Here is a 26,948-nt window from a genome sequence, read left to right as displayed (position 1 = left end):
GAGGAGTGACATTGTGGCCGCCAGGCCAAGGGCTGCCCCAAGTAAGGAGCCCTTCCATGACTGCTCAGCGACTTTCTGGCCACACTGTCATGGACTGAATTAGGATGTCCACAGATGTGGGGTGTTCCCCATCACACCTCCAGAACAAGGTTTCTCAATCGACCCCAGATTACAATAATGTCACAAAATAATGTCTGTAAAGAGGGTATGTTTGTTTACACGCATGTGTGCAAACAAGACAGGACCAAGCCTACCTTTTGATACAAGCTACGTGCAGGCATGTGAAGGGCATAATGAGCAGCTGGATGTTGGGGGGACATGATGGAAAGAGACTGAGTTGGCTGCACGGAGACGGGCCTCTCCTCATTCCCAGGACATATTATGGTCCAAACAGAGTTAAGTCGTCCTGGATGTTAGGAGTCCTCCATCCGCAGGGAGTGGGGTCAGACTGGTGAAGATAGAGGGCACTTCCCTGTCTATAACATCATGTTTAGAGGGAGGCTCAATTTCAAAATGAGATGTTTCCATGATAGGTTCCCTCTGCTAACATGGGGCAAGGGCTCCCTTGGGTGGAGGCAGAAGGGAAGGAAGCCATTGGTCTGGGCAGCCTGCCAGGAGGTCTGTGACACCACTGCTTCTCTCCAAGCCACGTTCCCTCTCTTGACCGTCTCACACCTCTCACCTGGGCCCTATGACGTATGCTCCCTGGGAGACTTCTCTGAACGAAGGGATTTTAGTACCAATTCTACACCAGGAGCCTAGTTACCCCTTAGTCCTCTGGGATATATGGAGACTTCATGATGTCTTAAGAGCTGAAGAATCAAAATTGGTGGCAGGGAGGGGTCTGTACTGCACACAAAGACGTCGAAGGAGGTAACTCACCATGCGACCTCGGGTAAGACACTTCCCCACTCTGGACCTCAGGTTCCTCATATACATAGTGAGGTGACGGGACTAGATGATCGCTACTGTCCTTCCAGTTTAATATCCCATGACTGTCTATGTTTGAAAAGACCCCTGGCAGAAGAGGCAGACACGGGGAAGTCAATGGTCAGTATGAAGCCCCAAGGACAAAAACATGGGGGAGTATTTTTCTTAAGTGCACAATGCCAGAAACAGAAATCCAGGTGTTCCCTGCTCCTGCCCTCACTTTACCTGTAGGGGCTTTACTTGGTTTATTGTATGCACAAAATCTACATACGTGGTCCTCTTGAGTATCACACAGTGGCATTAAAGAACTGGGCCTGGGAATCAGAGAAGACTGCCCACCCCCAGGAACTCCGCCCCGCCCTTTCCCTAACATGCTCGCCTCCCTTCCCTCCTTGGGCCAGAGCACCCTGACCTCATCCCGTTACTGCTACTCTGGACACCATTTCTGGGGCTGGAAGGCGATTCTGGGGACTGGGGCCATGATCCTGCAGGTCCCCAGACCCTCTTTCAGGCCCGTTTTCTGCCATAGAAGAAACACAGCTCATTTCTGAGAGGGAAACAACTTAATAGGGGAAGATAAGGAGGAGCTGAGAGGGGGTGTCAGGCCCCTTAACATCTCCTTGGCCTTAGGGCATAAGCAGTAGAAAGAACAGAAGCTGTGGTTGGTTCACTGCAGACCCCGCGACTACACCTCCTGTGACAGTGATGTCAGTACAGCTTGAGAGCAAAATGGCCCTTGGAGGCCATGCAGCACCGTGGGCCCTGGAAGGCTCCATGTCGGATCCATTAAAAGCAGGGGCCAGGCCTGCCTAAGCATCTGCCAAGGTCCCTGAAGCTGTGTCCGTGAACATGAGCCCTTTCCCATATCAGCCGGGATCTGAAGCTTGTTTTCTCTGGAACCCTTTCCCAGGTGGAGCCTTCCCAAGATTCTAAATGCTGAATCCTGATGGCGTAAGAGGCACCGCTCCAAAGCCTCCGGGAAGGGAAATGCATCTGCTGCAGGCAGGGCAGGGAGGCCAGGGCCACCGTGGACACTGACTGGGAAAGGGCCGGAGGGGTGGCAGGAAGGACAGGGCAAACACACCTCCATACACCTCCATAGAAGGCCTCGCCCACCTGTGGCCCACGGACCCCCAGGTCTAACCTTCTTCACCGTCTGTCAACAGCTTTCTCCAAAGTCATCTGGCACAAAGTTAGTTGTAGACCCTCAGGTTCAGAGAGAACCTGGTCTTTGGGGGACTGTGTAGGTACATGTTTCCTGGGAGGCGAGCCAGAGGCTCTGGGCTCATCTGGGGAAGGGAGGAGAGCTGGGAAGGCAGCGATGGGGGGCAGGAGGGCTGAGCACCCATAGGACTGGATCACAGGCTCTGCAGCCAAGCCCGTTGGGCCAAAAGCAGGTTGTATCTTCAAAGGCAAGTCCTTCAGTATTCACCGCAGCAAGAGAAGGGCCGGCTGCTGTGGCTGGGCAATAGGACAGGTGGCCCAGACCTGCAAACCTCTGTTTTTTGGACCATCTCCCAGACCCTCTTCATCTCCCCCTCTCTGGGGTTTCACCCCAGCCCCATCCCTGCACTCTGGTCTTGAGAGATCAGGGCCACCACCTTCCAGCACCCGCCAGTGAGAACACCCCCTGTGCCTTCCAGCTTCACACCCTTCATCCCACTCTGGATTTCAAGGCCTCCCCTTCCATCCCTGCTGCTTCCTTTTGTTACCTGACATGGTAAATTGACTACCTAACTCCATAAAGTGGTTCAGGTTACGGCCTGGATAAAAGGCCCAGTACCAGATGGACCTCTACTGGATTATTTTCCTCCAATATATTCATTCATCAACTTAAAATCCTTGTATCATAATGACACTTATCACTCACATAGCACAGCCTGTGAGCAAAGCACTTCATACTCAAGAGTGTGTTGAAATACATGGGGGTCCCGGTGCTGAGGTCGTGGGCAGCTTAGCAACAGAGAACGGGGTGCACAGAGCCCTTCAGATCCTTGTCCAGAGAGACAACTCCGCATCACCCTGGCCAGTGGGCATTCTTGCCACAGCCTCCCCACCTTGCGCCATGGGGTAGGAGGAGGTGAAATGTTATGGGCCATACTGTGCGGAGATACGGCCTGAAGAAGGGTGCTTAAGCAATGCTCAGCTATGATAATCCGACCATCAGACGCATCACGATCACTCCGGAATGCCGAGATCTACCTAAGTTAGTGACAGGGCTGGGCACTGCCTCCAGTTAACTCAGTCTCCCCCAATATCTTTAAAAGTTATGCTTAACTCCATTTTAGATGTGGGAAAACGAAGGCTCAATAATATATATGTTACACCAATTATACTAATATGTGTTATTATACCGATAACATATATACAGCAAGTTCACTTTGTGTCAGAGTCTGATATTGAACCAAGCTCTTTATAACTCAAAAGTCCTTAAAATGAACACGGCAAGATGACTTCCTTATGTTGAAAATCAATATCCAGGAAAAGGAGGCTGAAAAGGAGGTCAAAGCCACAGCGGTGGGGACGTTCTCCAGGCCAAGCAGGGCTTTCTGTCTGGCTCCTCCTGCGAGGCTAGACTTTTCTTTCCTGCCTAACTGCCACCCTAGCCAGGGAGATGAGCACCCGGTGCCCGGCCACGGCCTCCCATGCAGCACACGCCGGGCCAGGCCTGCCCCAGGCCACCTCACTTTCTGCTGCCACTGGCCTGCCACAACCTCTACTCTCACAACAACGCTTTGTAGGTACTGAGGACCTCCAAGAAAGGCGTCCCAAACTCTATCTACACATTGACTCCTTGGGTTTGATATTACTTCTGGGAGTTTAGCTTAAAAGAGATGAAAAGCAAACCGGAGGAAAGAGAAATAATATTGGGTTTGGAGAGAAGAGCAACTATTCAGAACATAGTCACACCCATAGCAAGAGTGTGAAGTATCTGGAATACCCCCGGAAGCCAAGCATTCACCCAGAACTCTCTCTGGAGGCCACTACAGGAGCAGGAAGGGGCAGGAAAATGCATCAGGGCAAAGAAAAGCTCCCACAGAGCCACCTCGTGCCTGTTTACTCCCTCCGTGGTGACCTCCTCAAGGTCATGGGGAAAAAGGTTCCTAGAATATGGATGTTACTTTACTTTATTCTATACGTTGGCCTCCTGGTGTGGCTACTGCTTTTTAAAATTTAAGTGCTTTCTTCTGCCCTCAGATTCAATAGCAATGACCTAGGCGGGTGAGACCCAGACACCCAGGCTTGCAGACCAAATCAGCTTGCTCAAAACCCTTAGATCTTCTCCTGTGTTGCTCTGAGGTTGTCATCTTAACCTATAGGCCATATGTGGCTCTTTTTCAGCATAAATTAAAAAATAAAACTGCTGATGAAGTTGCCAACCTGAAAATATCCCCCTTTCCAGCTTCCCTTGGAGATGCAAGTGTTCTGGCTCTGCTGGGACAGCGACAAGCAGCTACAGCAAGGCAGTGACCCCTTGGTGTAGACAGATTACTGTGTGCCCACACTCCCTCCGACCCTCCACTTATTGACAACACCCACATGGTTAGTCGTAGCATTTGAGTTAAAACTTTACAACAAGCATAGAGCTGTGTGCTATGCTTACGTGTTACAATAAACATGGGCTGCACGTTAGAGATTAGGGAAGTGCCATCTCACCGAGCCTTGGTGACTGTCCCTATAACAGATTGTGCTCCCTCGAGTCAGCGTTCAGAGTTACAGAGAAGTGACTGGAAACCTACATGAGAGGAACAGACATCTCAGAAGGGGGGAGAGAGTTTGGGTAAGAGGCCATTGTGTTCGAAACCAGGTTTCCAATAAGAAAACATGCTGGAGGCCACTTATGAAGCTACTGTTGGTGGAAAGGTGGCATTTGTGCCATCAGCTGGCTGACCACAGGTTGTAAGTGCCAGCTAGCAGGACTTTGTAATATAGCTGTTCTAGTTCACGGGGCATGATTTGACCCAAAGTGTTCTCCTATCCCTATAATAGCAAACAAGCTACACAGGGTTCTGTAGTTCACGGAAACGTCCTTGGACCTGAAATGTCCCGGATGTACTTCATGAAGAAGAGTGTGGAGCTGAGATGCCCAACATCAAACCCAGCACCCCCTGCCTGCAAAGCTGCCTCAGTACTGCTGGCAAAATGAGATGCCTGGGCCCGGGGGCAAGTCTGGTTCCAGCTGCATTCAGGTGCTCTGAGGGAGGGGGCCGAGGCTGGGCGCACCTCAGGTGTGATTTACCTTATGGAATCGTGCCCAGAGGAAGTGGGAGGGCATCTACGCCCTGGGGAGATGAAAGGACAGGGAACACTGAGATTCTCAGACGAAAGTGAAAGGCTGTCCCTAAAAGAATCTCATAGGCTCTGACGACGCTTCCCTGGTGGGTATTGCAAGGTGGGTATTCCATTGGACCCAAATGGAGGAAGATGTGCCCGGGGGCTTCACCCTTGGCATGCTGACACTGTCCCAACAGCACGCTGACCTTGACTTTGAGGAGTGAAATGATAGCCCTGGGGGAAGGGAAATTCCTTTCACTGTGCATAGAAATGGATGAAGTGACACCTTAATATCAAAATACTCCCGTAAGCCACAGAGTCAAATTAGTCACATGGCAAAACCTGTTTACCATTCTCAAAATTAGCTATGTAAGGGGCAGTGTGTAATCCCCAAACATCTCCTATTGTTTAATTGGGAGGAGAGAGAGCCTCAGGTATTAACAACTTTTCTCTATTTCCGTTCCTCTCCCTGCCTTTCAAATTCCCCATCTTTATATTCAGCATAAATTTTCCTTTCTTGATTCCTTTTACTCTTTACAAATGTTTCAAATAGATGAAATATCAGAAGGTAAAGAGTATCAAAACCACATGCCCACTGCCCAGCATTAACAATGTTCATATTTTGATATCTTCTTTCCACATTTTTTGAAATAACACATCACAGTATGGTGGAGAACCCCTGAGAGTCCATTTATGAGTGTGTCCCCCTCTTTTCCTTCACCAAAGAGTAACCCTTGGCCTGAAATAGGCGACTATCATTTCTGGGCATCTTTTAATCATTTTGCTACATAGGTATATATCCATAAGCAAATTATCGTATTGTTTTCCCTTGGTTTAAACTTTAAAAAAAGGGGTATCTTCTAGATTTATCTGTGTTGATATACATTGCTCTTATTCGTTAATTTTAACTGATGTAGTCCACTATGTGAATATGCCACAAATTATTTGCCTGTTCTAACAACTGATGCTTATTTCCATTTTATCATTATTCCAAAACAAGTTACAAAGAACATTATTTCACAAGCCTCTTTCTGTGCAGGTGGGAGAGCTTCTCTAGAGCAGCAGCTGGCAAACTTTTTCCCGTAAAGGGTCAGATAATGAATATTTGAACCTTTATACAAATCATAGTGCCTCTGTTCCTACTAACTAAATTCTGCCACTGTAGTCTGAAAGCAGCCATAGACAACATGTAAACAAATGAACGTGTTCCAATAAAACTTTATTTACATAACAGTCAGGAGCCAGATTTGGTCCTGGGTCCACAGGCCGCCCTTTCTGCCCTCTACTCTAGAGGCTTGTCACTCGAAGTGCGGAATGTGGAGCAGCAGCAGCAGCAGCAGCAGCGGGGAGTTTAGTAGAAGGGAAACCTCAGCCCCCACTGAGCAACATCTGCATCGTAACAAGCTCTTCAAAGAGGCGATTTCTGTGCACAGAAATATTTAAGAAGAATGGCTTTAGAGGATAACCCGATACCTTAGTGTATATAAGTCCTTCCCTGTATTGTTTAATGTTCCCCCAAAGTGATGATACTAACTCATATTTCTATAATCACCAAATGGATGAACTTCTTACCCTTTAATCTTCATATCTAACAGTATGTGGTGTGGTAGACACTAGCTCCTCGTAGCTTTGGGTGCGTTTCCCTGATTACTGCTGAGGTGGCACAACATCTCAACTGGAGTTTCCTGTTCTGTGAACTCTCTCTTCATACCCTTTCCTCACTATGTGTGTATCTTACAATATATATATATGCACACAATATACATCTGTATGTTTTCCATTATATGTGTATATATACACATACACACATATATGTATATACACATATATATTTTTTGTAGGAGTTTATTAATTCTGCATGCAAACTCTGTTGGAATCATGCATTGGTATTATGTTCTCTCAGTCTATGACTTGTCTTTTGACTTTATGTATGGTATCTTATATAGACTTGTTTTTCAATTAATGTACTCAAAGGCATTAATCTTTTCCTTTCTGTTATATTTAATCTGTACCTTAAGAAGACTTTCCCGCCTCAAAGTCAAATGATATTCTCCTTTCCTTTAAAAATGCTGCACTTCACAATCTCCCTTAGAGGAGAATCGCAAGTTATTTATGTAGAGATTCCTTGCTCAGGAAGGTGGAGGTCCATGCCCTACCTTGAATGTGCATTGTGTTGATTAGGTTGCTTCCAAAGAGTTTGCCAGGGGGAAAGGCAACTTTCAAGTGGAGAATCCTGGCAAATACTCTCTTAGCCAGGTGATCGGGGTTTGCATCATCAGTGATGTCATGTGATAAGCACATACTCTTGATATGATATGACAAGAGTGGCGATCACCCCTGTGGTCCTCCTTTCCAAAACCCATGACCCCACCGACAAGCCTGAACTGGGAATCATTCTGCATAAAATGACCAGTGTTCCTCAAAATTGTGAAGGTGATCAAGGACAAGGTAAGTCTGAGAAACTGTCTTAGACCAGAGGACATGAAGGAGGCATGAAAATTAAATGTAATGCTGATCCTGGAACGGAAAAATGATATTTGGGGAAAAATTAGTGATATCAGAATAAGTACTGAGTTTATAATGTAAACTATAATCTATAATGTATAGTGTAATAAATGTATCATGTTGATATAGGATAATTCCAATAGGAGAAGCTGAGCGAGGTATATGAGGGAATTCTCTGTGCTATCATTTTAACTGCCTGGATACCTAAAATTATTTTCAAATAAAAGCCTTATTTAAAATAAACAGTTCTACCTTTAAATTTAACCCAGAATTTATCATTTACTTTGTGACTAGTAGGAAGTATAACTTTATTTTTCCTCATGTGGTTTTACTGAATACCTATTCCCTTTAATATCGATTTATAATGACATATCAAAAATGCCCACATACCCACAATCCCTCTACTCTCTGTCTGTTCATCTATTTATATATCTATATAGTTACACATGTATGTTTTCTGAGTGCTAAAAATATATACTTTGGCCAGTTATCTCCCTGTCTTAATTACTATAACTTTATAATGCCTTTTTATGTATTAAGGAAAGACTCCCCTATTTTTCAAATTTTCTTTTCAAACACTATCTTGGCTGTTCATTGTCTTTCATTCTTCCATATAAATTATAGAATAACCTTATCAGGAAGTATCTTCAAAAACCTACTGGGATTTTACTGAGATTGTATTTAATTTATAGACTTGGGGGAGAATCAACATCTTCATTATATTGGTTCATCCTGTCCATGAAGAAGATATCTATTCCATTTATTCTTTCATCTTTTATAATATTAACAATGTTTTCTAAGTTTCCAGAAGAACTTGCATACCCTTTGTTAGAGTCATACTTTTTTGCTTCATTTCTTGGTGTTATTTCATTTTTAGTATTTTAAATGTGATTTGTTTTCAGTTACATTTTCTAGAAATGCCTAGGGAATATACTGATTTTGTTTACTGATCTTGTATCAACAACTTTTCTGAACTCTATCATTAACTTTAGAGTTCTTTGATACTCTATGTAGGGTGATCATATCATTCATGACAAGGGCAGTCATCTGAATTCCCAATTCTTATGTTTCTTTTCTTGTCTTATTGCATTGGCTAGGCTTTCCAGAACATTGTTGAGTAAGTCATCATAACAAGCATCCTTATCATTAGACTTTTTTTCACGTGTTTCATGCTTTTGGATTTCAACTCGTTTTGCATAGGATGTTTTTTTTTCCTGGCTTCTCTCCCTCCCATCCTCCCTCCTTTCCTTTCTTCCTCCATTTTCCTTTTCCTTTTGTGCTCACTCATCATCGTCTAATGTTTTTTTGTGTGTGTGGTTTTTATTGCCACTTCCACCCAGACTCTTAGAACATCAGTTTTGAACCAATCCTATAATGATGGCATGGCAGCCTCTGCCAATACTACGGATGTAGCACAACAGTATTCAGCTCTTTGAGCAGCTTGATTCAGTTTATCTTCTCAAAGGCTACATCTTTATCCTCTCTCCCCACTTCCTTAGGTTCAGAGTTTCCTATTTCTTGTATTTCCAGATGGGGGTAGCAACATTTTTTCAGACTCTTCATCAGTGTGGGAACTTGTCCCCAGCTGAGGGCTTCAAGCAATGAGTCTGATCCCCTGATAATACAGAGCACATATAGTTCTGTAGATCCATCTGGAGCTAAATTCTTGTCCTTGTTTTTTTGCCTCCAGACTTGAGAATAAATTTAGCTCTATTAATCACCTTTTATTTCTGTATTTTTTTTGATCCATCAGGTTATTTATCATGTTTTGGGGCCCAGCTATGTCTTTTTATACTTTTCTATCATTGTAACATGTTTGGAGCAAAGGAGATGCACCGAAGCATTAACTCACTGTACCAGCTTAACCAGAGCTTGATTATTTTTTTCTTTCTAATATTGAGAAAAAAATGCATTTGCCTTATTTCTAAGACTAATTTAAATGAAAACTTCAACCCTATCTCCAACTTCCTTCTTCAATTATTTCTTATCTGTCCAGCGTCTCTCTATTCTGTTCCCCTTCCTACAGAAATCTATATATGGTCACCTGTATCTTTTGGTATGTGTACATGTACCAAACCCACAGATGCCCACACTCCCTGACTCTGAATCTAGTAAGAGATGGAGCAATTTAATCCACTTTACTATATCATTTGCTCTCATCCCATATCCTTACATCCCTTGGGTACCAACAATTTGCATGACTCAATTCCACCTGGAACCTCCACTATCTCCCAGATCATTCATACTTAACTTACTGTAATCCAAGTTCTATTCACTCCAGAAACTGCTCTCTTGAAGATCATCATGGTTATTCCATGAACAGATTTCATCATTCCCTGTTACCCTGATCATTCCCCAGTGTGGCATTTTGACCACCCCACATCCCCCATGACATCTGTAATACTGCAACACCCTGCTCATCTTCCCATCTTTCTACTCCCCTTCATTCTATTGGATTCTCTTCCTCCCCCTGTACCAGTGGTGTTTCTCCAGCCTGTAACCCTTACTACTCAAAGAATGGTTCCCAGACCAGCAATAACGGCATCACCTGAGAGCCTGTTAGAAATGGGGAATCTTAGGCTCCTCTCCAAACCTACTGAATCAGAATCTGCTACATTGAAACCTGGGCAGAAAGCATGTCCAACAGTTCTATTTCCCACCTGACAGACTGTGATTTAAAGAATAGAAAAAAATTTTTTTAGAAATGCGGTAAGACTCGTGTGTGTGTGAACCTGTATAACAATAGGCCACATTATCTTCAGGATCTACTATAGTATCTTGGCACTTTCAAAGCATTTCTTCTTCCATAAACTTCAAACATTGATTATGTTAGCCTCAAAATAGCAAAGTAAGGAAAAGTAAAACAACAAAAACAATTATCTTAGCATCAATGCCTCTTATCCTCAACTTTATGTGGCCCTCCCAGAACCAAAATCCTCAAATCATCTGGTACCACAAGGTGCCCCACTCTCTTCAGGGTAATGGCCATATTGCTCAGGGCCCAATGTGCACAACACAAAGGCCAGAGTCTACCAGTAAATGTAACCAATAAAGTCTAAATCCCTCGGTAGTATCAATTTTAAGCAGATTAACTTACAGTAGGGTATCACTAACAGGATCAGATAGCCAGGGCATTCTTAAGTCAACAGCCTCAACAATTAACTAATATAAACTTACGAGTTCCTCTCTTGGCTCTGAATTTCTATGATTAGTGATGAAGATACTGAAGATGATGATGAAGGAAAGATAAAAAGAAGACAGAGGATTCGGATTAAAGATGGCGGCGTGAGAGGAGAGACAAAGGCTTCCTCCTAAAACTCGATACAATTAGAAAATATAGTTGGTGCAACTAATCCTGAGAGAGCAACAGGAAAGAGGATGACACCAGACTGCACACACCTGGAGAAAAGAGCAGACCTCACCGAACGGGGTAATGTACCAGAGCTGTGGCTCCGCGGGACCCGAGCCCTTCCCCCACCCCAGCTCACCAGCGGGAGGAAGAGAAATGGAGCAGGGAGGGAGTGGAGGCCTGGGACTGCTGAATACCTAGCTCCAGAGTCCTGTGCCGGGAGCACAAACCTACATTTCATGGTGCTTTCATCATACTCTTCTGATTACGGGGTTGGAAAGCTGGGACAAGCAGTTCCTGGGGAGACTGGGATTCCCACCACTTGTGGAAAGCAGGGATCCATATCCGGCTGCTCTGGGACAAAAGCTTATATCTATGTGCTTGGCCCACTGGCTCAGGCAGTGTAGACAGGCACAGCAGCCGGGAAGCAGGGAACAGCTCTTTCCACCCCCCAGGCACCAATACTGCTCCCCTGTGACCCCCAACATTGCTTCAGGGACTGAGCAGCTCCAGAGACTACAGCTTCTGGACACTAGAGGGCGCCATATACAAACATGAAATGCCAAAGGAACCTTGTCCAGTGTAAAATTATTACTACAACTCCTGAGAAAGATTTAAATGATATGGACCTCCTGACTCTTCCTGAAAGGGAGTTCAAAATAAAAATCATCAACATGCTAATGGAGGTGGAAGAGTCGATAAATGAAATAGAAACTAGAGAAGAGGAATACAAAGAAGCTGACACACAGAGAGAAAAAAGGATCTCTAAGAATGAAAGAATATTGAGAGAACTGTGTGACCAATTCAAATGGAATAATATTCGTATTATAGGGAGACCAGAAGAAGAAGAAGAGAGAGAAAGGGATAGAAAGTGTCTTTGAGGAGGTAATTGCTGAAAACGTCCCCAATCTGGGGAAGGAGATAGTCTCTCAGGCCATGGAGATCCACAGATCTCCCAACACAAGGGACCCAAGGAAGACAACACCAAGACACATAGTAATTAAAATGAAAAAGATCAAGGATAAGGACAGAATGCTAAAAGCAGCCAGAGACAGAAATAAGATCACATACAAAGGAAAGCCCATCAGGCTAACATCAGACTTCTCAGCAGAAACCTTACAGGCCAGAAGGGAGTGGCATGATGTATTTAATGCCATGAAGCAGAAGGGCCTGGAACCAAGATTACTTTATCCGGCAAGATTATCATTTAAATTTGAAGGAGGGATTAAACAATTTCCAGCTAAGCAAAAGCTGAGAAAATTTACCTCCGACAAACCATCTCTACAGTCTATTTTGGAGGGACTGCTATAGATGGAAGTGTTCCTAAGTTGGAATAGCTGTCACCAGATGTAATAAAACCACAGGAAAGATAGTAGAACAGCTAATTACTAAGGAAATGCAAAATTAACTATTCCAAAGTCAATCAAGGGATAAACAAAAAGTAAAGAATATGATACCTAATATATAAAGAATGGAGGAGGAAGAAAAAGGAGGAGAAAAAGAAAAGAACCTTTAGATTGTGTTTGTAACATCATACTAAGTGAGTTAAGTTAGATTCTTAGATAGTAAGGAAAGTAACCTGGAATGTTTGGTAACCACAAATCTAAAGCCTGCAATGGCAATAAGTACATACCTATCGATAATCACCCTAAATGTAAATGGACTGAATGCACCAATCAAAAGACATAGAGTCACTGAATGGATAAAAAAGTAAGACCCATCTATAGCTGCTTACAAGAGACTCATCTCAAACCCAAAGACATGCACAGACTAAAAGTCAAGGGACAGAAAAAGATATTTCATGCAAGCAACAGGGAGAAAAAAGCAGGTGTTGCAGTATTAGTATCAGACAAAATAGACTTCAAAACAAAGAAAGTAACAAAAGACAAAGAAGGACATTACATAATGATAAACGGCTCAGTCCATCAAGAGGATATAACCATTATAAATATATATGCACCCAATACAGGAGCACCAACATACCTGAAACAAATACTAACAGAACTAAAGGACGAAGTAGAATGCAATGCATTCATTTTAGGAGACTTCAACACACCATTCACACCAAAGGACAGATCCACCAGACAGAAAATAAGTAAGGACACAGAGGCACTGAACAACACACTAGAACAGATGGACCTAATAGACATCTATAGAACTCTACATCCAAAAGCAACAGGATACACATTCTTCTCAAGTGCACATGGAACATTCTCTAGAATAGACCACATACTAGGCCACAAAAAGAGCCTTAGTAAATTAAAAAAGATTGAAATTCTACCAACCAACTTTTCAGACGAGAAAGGTATAAAACTAGAAATAAATTGTACAAAGAAAGCAGAAAGGCCCACAAACACATGGAGCTTAACAACATGCTCCTAAATAATCAATGGATCAATGAACAAATTAAAATAGAGATCCAGCAATATATGGAAACAAATGACAACAACAACACCAAGCCCCAACTTCTGTGGGACGCACCGAAAGCAGTCTTAAGAGGAAAGTATATAGCAATCCAGGCACATTTAAAGAAGGAAGAACAAACCCAAATGAATAGTCTAATGTCACAATTATCAAAATTGGAAAAAGAAGAACAAATGAGGCCTAAAGTCAGAAGAAGGAGGGACATAGTAAAGATCAGAGAAGAAATAAATAAAATTGAGAAGAATAAAACAATAGAAAAAAATCAATGAAACCAAGAGCTGGTTCTTTGAGAAAATAAACAAAATAGATAAGCCTCTAGCCAAACTTATTAAGAGAAAAAGAGAATCAACACACATCAACAGAATCAGAAACGAGAAAGGAAACATCATGATAGACCACACAGAAATACAAAGAATTATTATAGAATACTATGAAAACCTATATGCTAACAAGCTGTAAAACCTGGAAGAAATGGACAACTTCCTAGAAAAATACAACCTTCCAAGACTGACCAAGAAAGAAACACAAAATCTAAAGAAACCAATTACCAGCAAAGAAATTGAAGCAGTAATTAAAAAACTACCCAAGAACAAAACACCCGGGCCAGATGGATTTACCTCAGAATTTTATCAGACATACAGAGAAGATATAATACCCATTCTCCTTAAAGTTTTCCAAAAAATAGAAGAGGAGGGAATACTCCCAAACTCATTCTATGAAGCCAACATCACCCAAATACCAAAACCAGGCTAAGACCCCACCAAAAAAGAAAATTACAGACCAATATCCCTGATGAATGTAGAAGCAAAAATACTAACAAAATATTAGCAAACCAAATTCAAAAATACACCAAGAGGATCATACACCATGACCAAGTGGGATGCATCCCAGGGATGCAAGGATGGCACAACATTAAAAAATCCATCAACATCATCCACCACATGAACAAAAAGAAAGAGAAAAACTACATGATCATCTCCATAGATGCTGGAAAAGCATTTGACAAAATTCAACATCCAGTCATGATAAAAACTCTCAACAAAATGGGCATAGAGGGCAAGTACCTCAACATAATAAAGGCCATATATGATAAACCCACAGCAAACATCATACTGAGCAGCGAGAAGCTGAAAGCTTTTCCTCTGCGATCAGGAACAATACAGGGAGGCCCACTCTCCCCACTGTTATTCAACATAGTCCTAGAAATGGCAATTAGACAAAACAAAGAAATACAAGGAATCCAATTGGTAAAGAAGAAGTCAAACTGTCACTATTTGCAGATGACATGATATTGTACATAAAAATCCCTAAAGACTCCACCCCAAAACTACTAGAACTGATATCGGAATACAACAAAGTTGCAGAATACAAAATTAACACACAGAAATCTCTGGCTTTCCTATACACTAACAATGAGCCAATAGAAAGAGAAATCAGGAAAACAATTCCATTCACAATTGCATCAAAAAGAATAAAATACCTAGGAATAAAACTAACGAAGGAAGTGAAAGACCTATACCCTGAAAACTATAAGACACTCTTAAGAGAAATTAAAGAGGACACCAACAAATTGAAACTCATCCCATGCTCTTGGCTAGGAAGAATTAGTATCATCAAAATGGCCACCCTGCCCAAAGTAATATACAGATCTGATGCAATCCCTATCAAATTATCAACAGCATTCTTCAACGAACTGGAACAAATAGTTCAAAAATTCATATGGAAACACCAAAGACCCTGAATAGCCAAAGCAATTCTGAGAAGGAAGAATAAAGTTGGGGGGATCTCGCTCCCCGATTTCAAGCTCTACTACAAAGCCACAGTAATCAAGACAGTTTGGTACTGGCACAAGAACAGAGCCACAGACCAGTGTAACAGAATAGAGACCCCAGACATTAATCCAAACATTTATGGTCAATTAATATATGATAAAGGAGCCATGGACATACAGTGGGGAAATGACAGTCTCTTCAACACATGGTGCTGGCCAAACTGGACAGCTACATGTAAGGGAATGAAACTGGATCACTGTCTAACCCCATACACAAAAGTAAATTCAAAATGGATCAAGGACTTGAATGTAAGTCATGAAACCATAAAACTCTTAGAAAAAAACATAGTCAAAAATCTCTTGGACATAAACATGAGTGACTTCTTCATGAACATATCTCCCCGGGCAAGGGAAACAAAAGCAAAAATGAACAAGTGGGACTATATCAAGCTGAAAAGCTTCTGTACAGCAAAGGACACCATCAATAGAACAAAAAGGTACCCTACAGTATGGGAGAATATATTCATAAATGACAGATCCGATAAAGGGTTGACATCCAAAATAAAAAAAGAGCTCACCCACCTCAACAAACAAAAACCAAATAATCCAATTAAAAAATGGGCAGAGGACCTGAAGAGACACTTCTCCAAAGATGAAATTCAGATGGCCAACAGGCACAAGAAAAGATGCTCCACATCACTAGTCATCAGAGAAATGGAAATTAAAACCACAATGAGATATCACCTCACACCAGTAAGGATCGCCACCACCCAAAAGACAAACAACAACAAATGTTGCTGAGGCTGTGGAGAAAGGGGAACCCTCCTACACTACTGGTAGGAATGTAAATTAATTCAACCATTGTGGAAAGCAGTATGGAGGTTCCTCAAGAAGATCAAAATAGAAATACCATTTGACCCAGGAATTCCACTTCTAGGAATTTACCCTAAGAATGCAGCAGCCCAGTTTGAAAAAGACAGATGCACCCCCATGTTTATCGCAGCACTATTTACAATAGCCAAGAAATGGAAACAACCTAAGTGTCCATCAGTAGATGAATGGATAAAGAAGATGTGGTACATATACACAATGGAATATTACTCAGCCATAAGAAGAAAACAAATCCTACCATTTGCAACAACATGGATGAAACTAGAGGGTCTTATGCTCAGTGAAATAAGCCAGGCGGAGAAAGACAAGTATCAAATGACTTCACTCATATGTGGAGCATAAGAACAAAGAAAAACTGAAGGAACAAAACAGCAGCAGAATCACAGAACCCAAGAATGGACTAACAGTTACCAAAGGGAAAGGGACTGGGGAGGATGGGTGGGAAGGGAGGGATAAGGGAGGGGAAAAAGAAAGGGGGCCTTACGATTAGCATGTATAATGTGTGGGGGGGAGTGCACGGGGAGGGCTGTGCAACACAGAGAAGACAAGTAGTGATTCTATAGCATCCTATTACACTGATGGACAGTGACTGTAATGGGGTTTGTGGGGGGGACTTGGTGAAGGGAGGATTCTAGTAAACATAATGTTCTTCATGTAATTGTAGATTAATGATAACAAAATGAATTTAAAAATTATGAATGAATAAGAAAAAAAAACAAAAAACAGACAAACAAACAAAAAAAAGGAGACAGAGGAGGGTCCCACCAAACATCTGTAGAGAGAAATAGTTCTTGACTTTTCTTAGGGCCTTCTAATTTGATGGAAGTGTGCATATACACAGACACTTACAAACAAAACTCATGCCTGTGGGGAAGTAGAGATGTCCCAGTCTCCCAAAGACCCAAATTAAGAGCAGCAGATATATGTCATGCAAGTCACAAAATGTCAGCACTCTGCAACGACAGACATTGTGGCAGATGGCAGCATGTACACGCTCAACCCTGCTTTCATTGTGCTCTAAATCTCCAAATTGCTGACATGTGTTGAGGGCCTCTTATGTTTATGGGTACCTATGTTCAGAGCTGGAAATGGGGGAAGGAATACCAAGATGAGTAAGACACAGTAATTGCCCTCGAGAAGCTTAAAATCCAGGGCAAATACCAGAGCATCGACTTTCAGGAGCCAAAAAAGAAAAAAAAAAGGGGAGGGGGAGTTTATAGTTAACTGGGCTCATCAAGCAAATCATTATAATATGGGATATACTCTAGTGAGTGTCAAGAGAGACATGCCCACCCAGAGCTGTGGGAGTTCAATGGGGGAGAGAAAAAAGGAGGTAGTACAGATGGTCGCCAGGCAGAAGCACATGGAGGGCATTCCAAATGGTGGCAAAGCATGGACATGGTATAGCGAGTGTGACAGATTGTTTGGGTTATGTGCCCCACAAAAGATAACCCCAGCACCTCAGAATGTTAATGTGACCTTATTTGGAAAGAGGGTCTTTGAAGATGACTAAGTTAAGACAAAGTCATTAGAGTGGTCCCTAATCCAATATGACTGTGTCCTTATGAAAATGGAAAATTTGACAAAAAAAAAAAAAGAAAACAGGAAATTTGGACACAAAGATACACACACACACACACACACACATACACACAGAGCGCCATCCATGTGACCATGAAGGCAGAGAGAGACTGGGGTGATGTGTCCATAAGGAACATCCAAGATAGTCAGCAAAGTACCCGATGCCAGGAAAGGGGCACGGAGCACACCATTCCCTACTGTCTTCAGAGAGGGCATGGCCCTGCAGACACCTTGATCTGGAATTTCTGGCCTCCAGGACTGTGAGTGAGACAATAAATTTCTGTTTTTCTAAGCCATGCAGTATATTGGACTTTGCTACGCAGCCCTAGTGAACTAAAACAGGAATTTTTTTCCAGAAAAGTGAAGAGCATTATTTGGCTGGAACATAAAGCAACAGTGAGGGAGAAATGGAGAAGCAGCTCAGTAGAGGAGGTGGCTAACCAGTATCCTGGGAGTACCTGTGAGTATCTGTATAAACAGGACACTGCCAATCAAGGGACAGTGCCAATCAAGTGATCTCATAAAAGCAGGACATCACCAATCAAGGGTCTAGTATAAATTGATGGGCAGATAGATGAAGAGTGATAGGTAAATGAAGACAGACAGAAGATAGATCAATAGATATGGCACAGGAAGACATGTGGATAAGAGATTCAGACTAAATGATGCATCAACTAATGAATATGGTCTTTCTACTGAATGTCGAAAATCAATTTCCAAATGTTGAAATTTTTCCCACTTTCAAAACAATGTCACATAGGTTTGGGAGAACAAAAGGAACAAAGGCTTGGGAGAAGGAAGTTTACAGGAACAACACACCTGCACGCACAAGTCTATGCAAGGGGCTGCAGGCACCACCTCCAGGAGGGCCTCTACCCTAGATAGGGCCCTGCGGCCTCGGCTGAAACAGCCAAGAGCCTCCAGTCATAAAAGCAGTTACCAGAAGAGCAAGAGGGAATTCCTAGGACTTAACTACCCTGTGAGATGCAACCTCCTGGGAGCAGGTTGCATTTGCAATGAGGCTTGAAGGAGAGAAGATTCCCATCTAAGAAGATGGAAAGGGAAGTTATTCCCAGCAGAGAATAAAACAAAACAAAACATGTGAGCAATGGTCTTAATGGGAGGTAAAAGGTACACCTGAGGAAGTGCAAGGAGTTCCCACTAAGAAATGAACAGAGACAATTAGTTTAGGGCAGATCTGGAAGGAACTTCAGGAGTTTGGGGGATAGTTGAGTCTTGAGGATTTGAAAGACGAGGTGGCCTGAGAGTAGATAAAGGTGAATGGAAGAGAGGGATGGGTGGAACTGGACAGGGCAAGTAGGGACCAGCAAGCTTTTTTTGTCAAGGACCAGATAGCAAATATTTCCAGCTTTATAGGCTATAAGGTCTCTGTTGCAACTACAGGCATACTTCAAAAATATTGTGAATTTAGCTCCAGACCACTACAATGAAGCCAGTCAGGTGAATTTTTTGGTTTCCCAGTGCATATAAAAGTTATGTGTACACTACATATAGACTATTAAGTGTGCAATAGCATTATGTCTAAAAATACTACATATGTACCTTAAATAAGAATACTTTACTGTTAAAAAATGCTATCCTCTGACTATTCGGCAAGTCATCATCTTTTTGCTGGCGGAGGGTCTTGCCTCCATACTGCTGGCTGCTGACTGATCAGGGTGGTGGGTGCTGAAGGCTGGGGTGGCTGTGGCAATTTCTTAAACTAAGGCAACAGTGAAGTTGCCACATCAGTCACTCTTCCTTTCACAAACAGTTTCTCTGCAGCATATGCTGCTATTTGATAGCATTTTACCCCCAGAACTACTTTCAAAATTGGTGTCAATCCTCTCAAACTCTGCTGCTGCTTTATCAAAAGCAATATTTATGCAATATTTTAAATTCTTTGTTGCCATTTCAACAATATTCACAGCATCCTCACCAGGAGTAGCTTCCACCTCAGGAAACCACTTCTTTGCTGATCCATAAGAAACAACTCCGCCTTCCAAGTTTCATCATTAGATGCAGCAATTCCGGACCATCCTGAGGCTCCACTCCTAATTCTAGTTCTCTTGCTATTCCCATCTGCAGTGGGAATAGTCTTGAACCCCTCAAAGCCATCGGGGGCTGAAATCAACTTCTCCCAAATTCCTGTTCATGTGGTTATTTTGGCCTCTTCCCATGAATCATGAATGTTCTTAATGGCATCTAGAAGAGTGAATCCTCTCCAGAAGGATTCAGTTGTCTTTGCCCAGATCCGTCAGAGGAATCTCTACCTATGGCAGCGGTAGCCCTGTGAAATGCGCATCTTAAATACAGGCCTACCTTGGAGACGCTGCAGGTTCAGCTCTAGACCACCGCAGTAAAGCAAACATCACAATAAAGTGAGTCAAATGAATGTTTTGCTTTCCTACTTCATATAAAAACATATGTAAACATAATGTTTACACGACGTTGTAATCTATTAACTGTGCAATATAGCATTAGGGTCCAAAAAAAATGTACAGGCCTTAATTAAAAAACGACTTCATTGCTAAAAAATGCTACCCATCATCTGAGCTTTCAGTGAGTTGGAATCACTGATCACAGACACCGTAACAAATATCATAATAATGGAAGGGCTTGAAACATTGAGAGAATCACCAAAATGTGACACAAAGATAATGACATGAGCAAATGATGTTGGGAAAATGGCAGCAACAGACTTGTCCAATTTGGGTTGCCACAGACCTTTAATTCGTAAAGAACACAGTATCTGCAAAATGCAATAAAGGAAAGTGCTATAAAATGAGGTGCTCCTGTACTGAGCTCCGCCCCTGTCGAGTGAAAGAAACCACCGATGATACATGATGAATGAGCGTGGCTGTGTTCCCACACACTTTATTTATGAACACTGAAATGTATATTTCATATCATTTTCATATTATGAAAGATGATTCTCCATTTGGTATTTTCCCAATCACTTTTAAGTATAAAAACCATTTTCAGCTCTTGAGTTGTAAAAAAAACCAGGCAGTGGTGGGCTGGATTGGGCCACGGGCTGTAGTGTGCAGACCCCTGGATGGAAGGGTGACTGAAGCAGGCAGGACAGTGGTAACGAGGCTGCGACCATGGGAGGAGAGCCAAAGGGGGCGGATGCCAGGTAAATGCAGAGGGCGCTTATGCAAATCAAAAGTTCAGCATCTGATTAAATGTGGGAGGTGGGAAAGGTGGGGGGGTGGGGAGGTCCTGGGCAGCTCCGGGTCTCTCCAGTGTGACTTATAACAGGACGTTTGGCCAAAGTCGGGGCACCTGAAAACAGCAGCGGGGGAGGCAGCGTGCTTTCTGCACACACCCAAGACAGCACGCCTGCAACCCTCCCAGGAAGTGCGGCGACAGTTAGAGTAAGAATTAGAAATCCTATGCCCTTGACTTGACTTCATCAGACCTGAGGCAAGACTCCTGCCATTAAATGACGCTGTTCAAACAACGCATTTTAAGGCACAGAGCAATTCTCAGCTCTGAGCACTGCGGTCCTGCTCCATTCAGAGTAGAGCCGCTTTAGATTTGATAAGATCAAGGGAAGAACTGAGACTAATGTTGGGTCAATTTATTTCAGAAACTTTTGTGTGTGTGCGCGTGCGTGGATGAATTCTTTTGGGATTTCCCTGTGTCTATTAGCCCCCAAAACACATTGGCTGCCTCAGGAGGCGGAGGTGTAATTTCTGTGCTCTACACTATGGTCAACTCATTCGGTGCCTTAGTGGCCCTGTTTTCTCTTCTGCGAACCAGGATGAGAGTATCCTTCTTAACTGAAAAGCAAAGACTGAAGTCCAACTGCCGTGTTTATTTAAGACAGCAGCATTCAGTAGCGGGATGAGCACATCCTCAGTTTCGCTTCTAGGTCTGCCCTCAGCCAGGTATGGATCACACACAAGTGAAGCCACCCCCTCAGCTCAAGCTTTCTAATGTTTCATGGAGATAATCTTGCTTGCTTTGAGGTCCGAAGGGCTAGATATGTAACTAAAGTGTGCAGCACAGTCCCTGGCTCAGTCAGCATGAATGAGATGCTAACTCCAGCCATGGCCCGGAAGAAATGCCCAGTGGGGCAGCCACACATGTCCTAAGAATAGACAAGGCAGTGAAGTGGCAGAGAGGCATTTGCACTGAACTCTCTGCTACAGAATCTCCTGATACGACAAGTCCCAGGCAATGGGTATGTGAACACAGCTGTACTGCTATCGGCCTGTGTGACCCTTCTCGGGTTCATTATTTCACTAAACTGGCAGGCTCTGGAAGGTAGTCCCCCTGCAGATATGCAGCCAGACAGACACCCAGAGAGTTGAGGGGTACATGATTTTTAATGTAAACGCTTTGCGGCAGGTCATGCACTCTCAATTCCAAAAACACCACTCTTGCCTGTGGTCACAACAGACCGTGTCATACATTCCACAAATAAAGCATTTGAAGGTGTGAACTGGTATTGGACTGTGCAAATAATCACATTTCCACCCATTGTAAAGACATTATTCTTCTCCAAGTGTCAAGTGAGATCAAGTCTATTACACAGTACTTCTGATAGACACGTGCTCTTTGATACCCAGGAGAAAGATATGACACTGGGGTTCCCATCCTTCATGAGAAATCTGGGGTCACAGAGATGTTCCATCAACACTTAGATAAAGCTCACGGCCCTTCTGAACATTTGCAGAGACCCCAGGGCTCTTGTCGGCCCAGGCACGTGGATGAGCAGCAGAATGAGAACCGGACGATTAATCAGATGGCCGGATCCCGTGGGAAGGGGAAGGGCCATCACCCCTCTAAGCTTCAGATTTTCAATCTGTAAAATGGAGATAAAACTTTTACACCTCCTCCCTCACCAGGCCACAACGAGCTTTAAGCAAGTAATATGGGCATCTGCTTTGAAAGTTAGAGTGTAGGAGTTCTCAGCCTTGATGCTATTGACATTTGGGGCCAGATAACTCTTGATTGTGGGGTCTGTCCTGTGTACTGAAGGAGGTGTGGAAGCATCCCTCTATCCACTAGGTGCCAGTAGCACCCTCCAAGACATTAGGACAACCAAATATGTTTCCAGATGGTCTCAAATGTCCCCTGAGGAGCAGAGGTACCTGGTTCAGAACCACTGCTACAGTGCGTTCTGCACCAGCAGGAGGTTTTTCACTGCAACCTGTATTCAGGAACTGGGGGGTCGGGACCCTTGATGCTAACGAGAGTTCTGTCTTTAATCACAACATATTCTGATGCTCCTTGAAGCCCATCTGACCTGCAAGGCCCCAGATGTGATGTACTGGGCTGCACCCCCCAAAATCCCATTAACAAGGGCCGAGAATATCATGGCTGTGGGTAATACGGCCAAGGACACCTTGGCTGCACGGGCTATGGGGCAGTGACCATGCCAGCAATGGATTCCTACACAGTGGCATATGTTTTGTGTTTGAGGGAGCCAGAATGGCAAACATATGGACTCTTGGAGTGACTTTTTTACAACTATGTAAGTTCATGTGCTAATGCATTTTTAAAATCCATGTAAACACACTGCCAACCACCCTTTATTATACCATATTAAGGGGTTTAAATCACTTTTAATCAGAGTCTGTCCTAGATGACCAGAAATAGAAACTAGAGAACCTTCAATAGCTATTACCCCAACCAAGAGCAACACAGATTCCATCGGAGCAATCATCTGTGGTGCAATCATGCTAATTAAAGGCCCCCAGAAGAGTCCAGATAAAAATGTCAAGTGAGATTTGCTCTGGACTTTGGTGATTTACTGCCTCACATGATCAAGTTCTGCTAAGCCTAGGAAGAAAAGCCTGTAAGAAAAGGTGGGGGTGGGATGGGAACAGCATTACTGGCAGTAAAAGCTGACCCCAGAGGTCATGTGCCAGATGGCAATTCCATCAGTCCTCAACAATGGATCCCAGAGGCTCCCCACATCCAGGTAATGCGCGGGTGTCCCCAGAGTAAGACAGAACTTCCGTGGGTGACTCTGAGAGCTTCTCTCCTCCGCCTACCCACCCGCCCACTTCGTGAAGTGGGTTTGCACGAAGCCACTGACCTGCATCAGAGGATATTTTAACCAACATGCCTAAGCGGTGCACCATGAGATCTATTTTCTGGATGCCGGAGAGTGTAAGCCTGCACCCCACACTCTGCTCTTTATGAGGTGTTATGGGAGAAGCTTCTGTTAGGCCATAACAGTTGGCCCAAACAAGTTCCCCTGTAACTTATGACGTTCATCTCTGTGCTTTGGCCACTAGGATGCTCAGAGCCAGATCTCCGGGTCCCTCTGGCAGCAGACACTTAACACTCTACTCTTGCCACTCGTTTCACTTTATTACCTTACACTCATTCCCAACTTGGACTGGGCTGGACAGGAATAGGAGCAAAGGTAAGACTGTGATTCAGTCATAATTGAACCGAGGGACCAGGTCAGGAAAAGAGAAGCGTATCTAAGGCACTGAGAATAAAGGTACTGGATAACATATTAGGAAGGACCAGAATCAGTGTATGGCTGTGGCATCACTATTTATGGAAAACAGCAAGAAATGAGGCTGGAAAACAGACAGGATCCCAGCCAAGAAGAGCTCCCTATCGTACTAAGGAGTGTGACACTGAAGGGTTTACACCGGAGTCATAGGATCAGATGGGATTCCAGAAAGGACACCCCATGACCATCTTCCTCTCTCCTCCCCACCCCCCACTGCCCCCAGCTGTGGGGCTGCACTTCATCCAACTCCTCCAAGATTTGTAGCCTATTAAACTAGTCAAAAATGAAACAAAGTCTGTACAGAGAGAAGAGAATGGATCCAAGGAATAAACAGACAAACAAGCCTCAACCAGACTTTTTATGGGGCGTTGGAGACTAAGACAGAAGGACTCCAGAAGAAGCTGACATTTCTGGGGTGCATCTGGTGGATAAGGGTACCTCCACTGAGACACTCTACTCAGCGGGAAACATGGAGGGGGAAGCACATGACTTCAGTTTGGGACATACGAAGTTCTCAGGGCCCAGACAGACATCCAGACAGATGTAGCCATCAGGCATCCCAGGTGAAGGGGCTGAGCTCCAGGGGGCCAGCAGGTCTCAGGAAAGAGAAGGACTCACAGAGGACACTAAGGGAAAACAGCTAGATGGCGGGCAAAGAGAAAGTCACAATGTCACTGGAAGTCAAGGAAGGAGGGTGTTTCAGAGCAGAGGCTGTGACGAGTTTCATGAAGGAGGGCAGAGTCAGAACCAGATGCCAAGGGAGACCCAGGGGAACGAGGACTGGACAGGCCTGTTGGATCTGGCGGTTCCGAGGCCCTGGAGAGCAAGAGGGATCACCAGGCAGGGACGGAGGCCAGACTGTACGGTGGGAAGTTAACAACGGAAGGTGGCAAAGTGGAGACAAAGAAGTAGGAAAAAGCTGGCTCTGTCTGGAAAGAGTTGGCAACTGATGCTAAGACCTCATTTGAAAATGTCTGTGTGCTGAGAAGAAAGAGGCAATCCTGAGAAAACGGTGGGAGACACCAGAAACAGGAGGAGGAGGGGGCCCTCGCCGACGGAGGAGCATGAGCCTTGAACAGGAGAGGAAAGTCCCGCACCGAGGCAGGGTGGGAGGAGACGAGAACAGGGGCTGCGGGGTGTGGAGGGGGAGCGAGGCATTGCAGAGAGCTCTCCGAGGGCCCCACTTTCTCAAAGGCAGGCGGAAAGGTGACCTGCAGAGCAGCGAAGGCAGGGGTAGTGGGACGGGAAAGAAGTGAAGGTTTGGAGTGACTCTTCTAGGGAGCAGGAGAAGAAACTGAGCCAGGACAGACAGTGTCGGCTGGGACATAGCACTGGGCTGCTCACTGGGTGAGGCGCTGCTCTCTTCCCTGGGCTGTGCTGTGCGGCCCAAATGCAGCAAAAGAAAGCTAACGGCTGGACTGACTTTAGATAAGGGGTCTCCAAGGTGGATATTCTGGAAGAGCAAGGGGTGAAGGAGATAGCACAAGTTGTCTTCAAATCATTAAATTAAGGAATTGTGGAGCCCCCAGAGGAGTGGACAAGTTGTTAGAACTGCATGGGAACAGACCTACAGAAGAGACAAGAGAGGTTTATTCAACAACAAAGAGCATGTGTGCAGGACAGGAGAGAGTATCAACGCCAATGGCCAAAGGCTGTGTTCTGAGATTGAAATGCTGTAGATTTAAGATTTTAAAAGCAGAACACAGCTGTGTCAAGACAAGTCCAGGGTGTGAATCACAAGGGTGAGATGTCATTACAGCTCTAGAATCAATATGATCCCGTTTTACTACCGAGCCAAACATTCAGCGGCATCCCGAGTCACAGCTGGTGAACAGCAGGCCGAGGCTTTAATCCAGACCTTTGCTGCCAGAACCTGGAAACTTTTTATACAAAATCATTTTGTTTGGTACCTTTTTCTTCCAACCTTTGAATAAGAAATAAATGGATAGTGATTTTGCTTTCAGTCTAGGACCAAGTTATAAATGAAAGGAAGGTATTAATCTGGCTTAAAATGCAAGTAAAAGTGACAGTTTATTTCCAAGATGCTGGTTATTACCTCTTGCATAGAGGGCTTATAAAATTCTGCTGAAATACATCTTTGCATAGTGTTTTCTTATTAGAAACACATTAAAAGTGAATGGCTACCTAATGTGGCAACATAAATAGTTAAGAACCATTTTAGCTCATGAAGCATAAATCCGGCCTGAAGCGCGTTGGCCATTATTTCACTACACTCTGTACCCACAACCTGTACATGCCCAGATGTGTTAGGGTGATTTAGAGAACAGAGATGGCACATCACGTATTCTCCGACCAGGTAGACAGAGGTATATACCCAAATGTGAAGCTCATATTTGTTCAAATGGAAATGCCAATTTTCTTTGAGGAAGAATCACGCAGGCCCTTGTGACCATTGCCAGGTTGCCAGGCAATCGGAGGAGGGTGAGGATGCGAGACTGGGGTAGAAATGCCATGTTCGTGGCCCATGGCAGATAGTTAGTGCTGAACCCCATTCTGGGCAGCCCTTAGGACTTTTCACATTTACAGGCATATTCAAATAGTTATAGTAGTAAACGTTAGCATAATTCAACCTTGAATAATTCATTACAAAAGATAAATGGAAACGTGTCAAATTTGCTATCTATGACATTAGCTATTACTGCCCCTTACTATATATTAAAGTGAAGAGCCTGCAGGAAAGCCTGCTATTCACACATTCTCACACACCATACAAT

At 43.8% G+C, this 26,948-nt stretch overlaps 1 pseudogene; it reads right to left on the bottom strand.

Annotated features, from left to right (window-relative positions):
• The window catches only part of LOC130680959 (NT-3 growth factor receptor-like), a 117,719-nt pseudogene that overhangs the window by 59,512 nt on the left and 31,259 nt on the right, over positions 1-26,948 (bottom strand).

This window comes from Manis pentadactyla, chromosome 15 (assembly GCF_030020395.1).
Source record: "Manis pentadactyla isolate mManPen7 chromosome 15, mManPen7.hap1, whole genome shotgun sequence".
Lineage (NCBI taxonomy): Eukaryota > Metazoa > Chordata > Mammalia > Pholidota > Manidae > Manis > Manis pentadactyla.
This window is presented reverse-complemented; position numbering and strand designations above follow the sequence as displayed.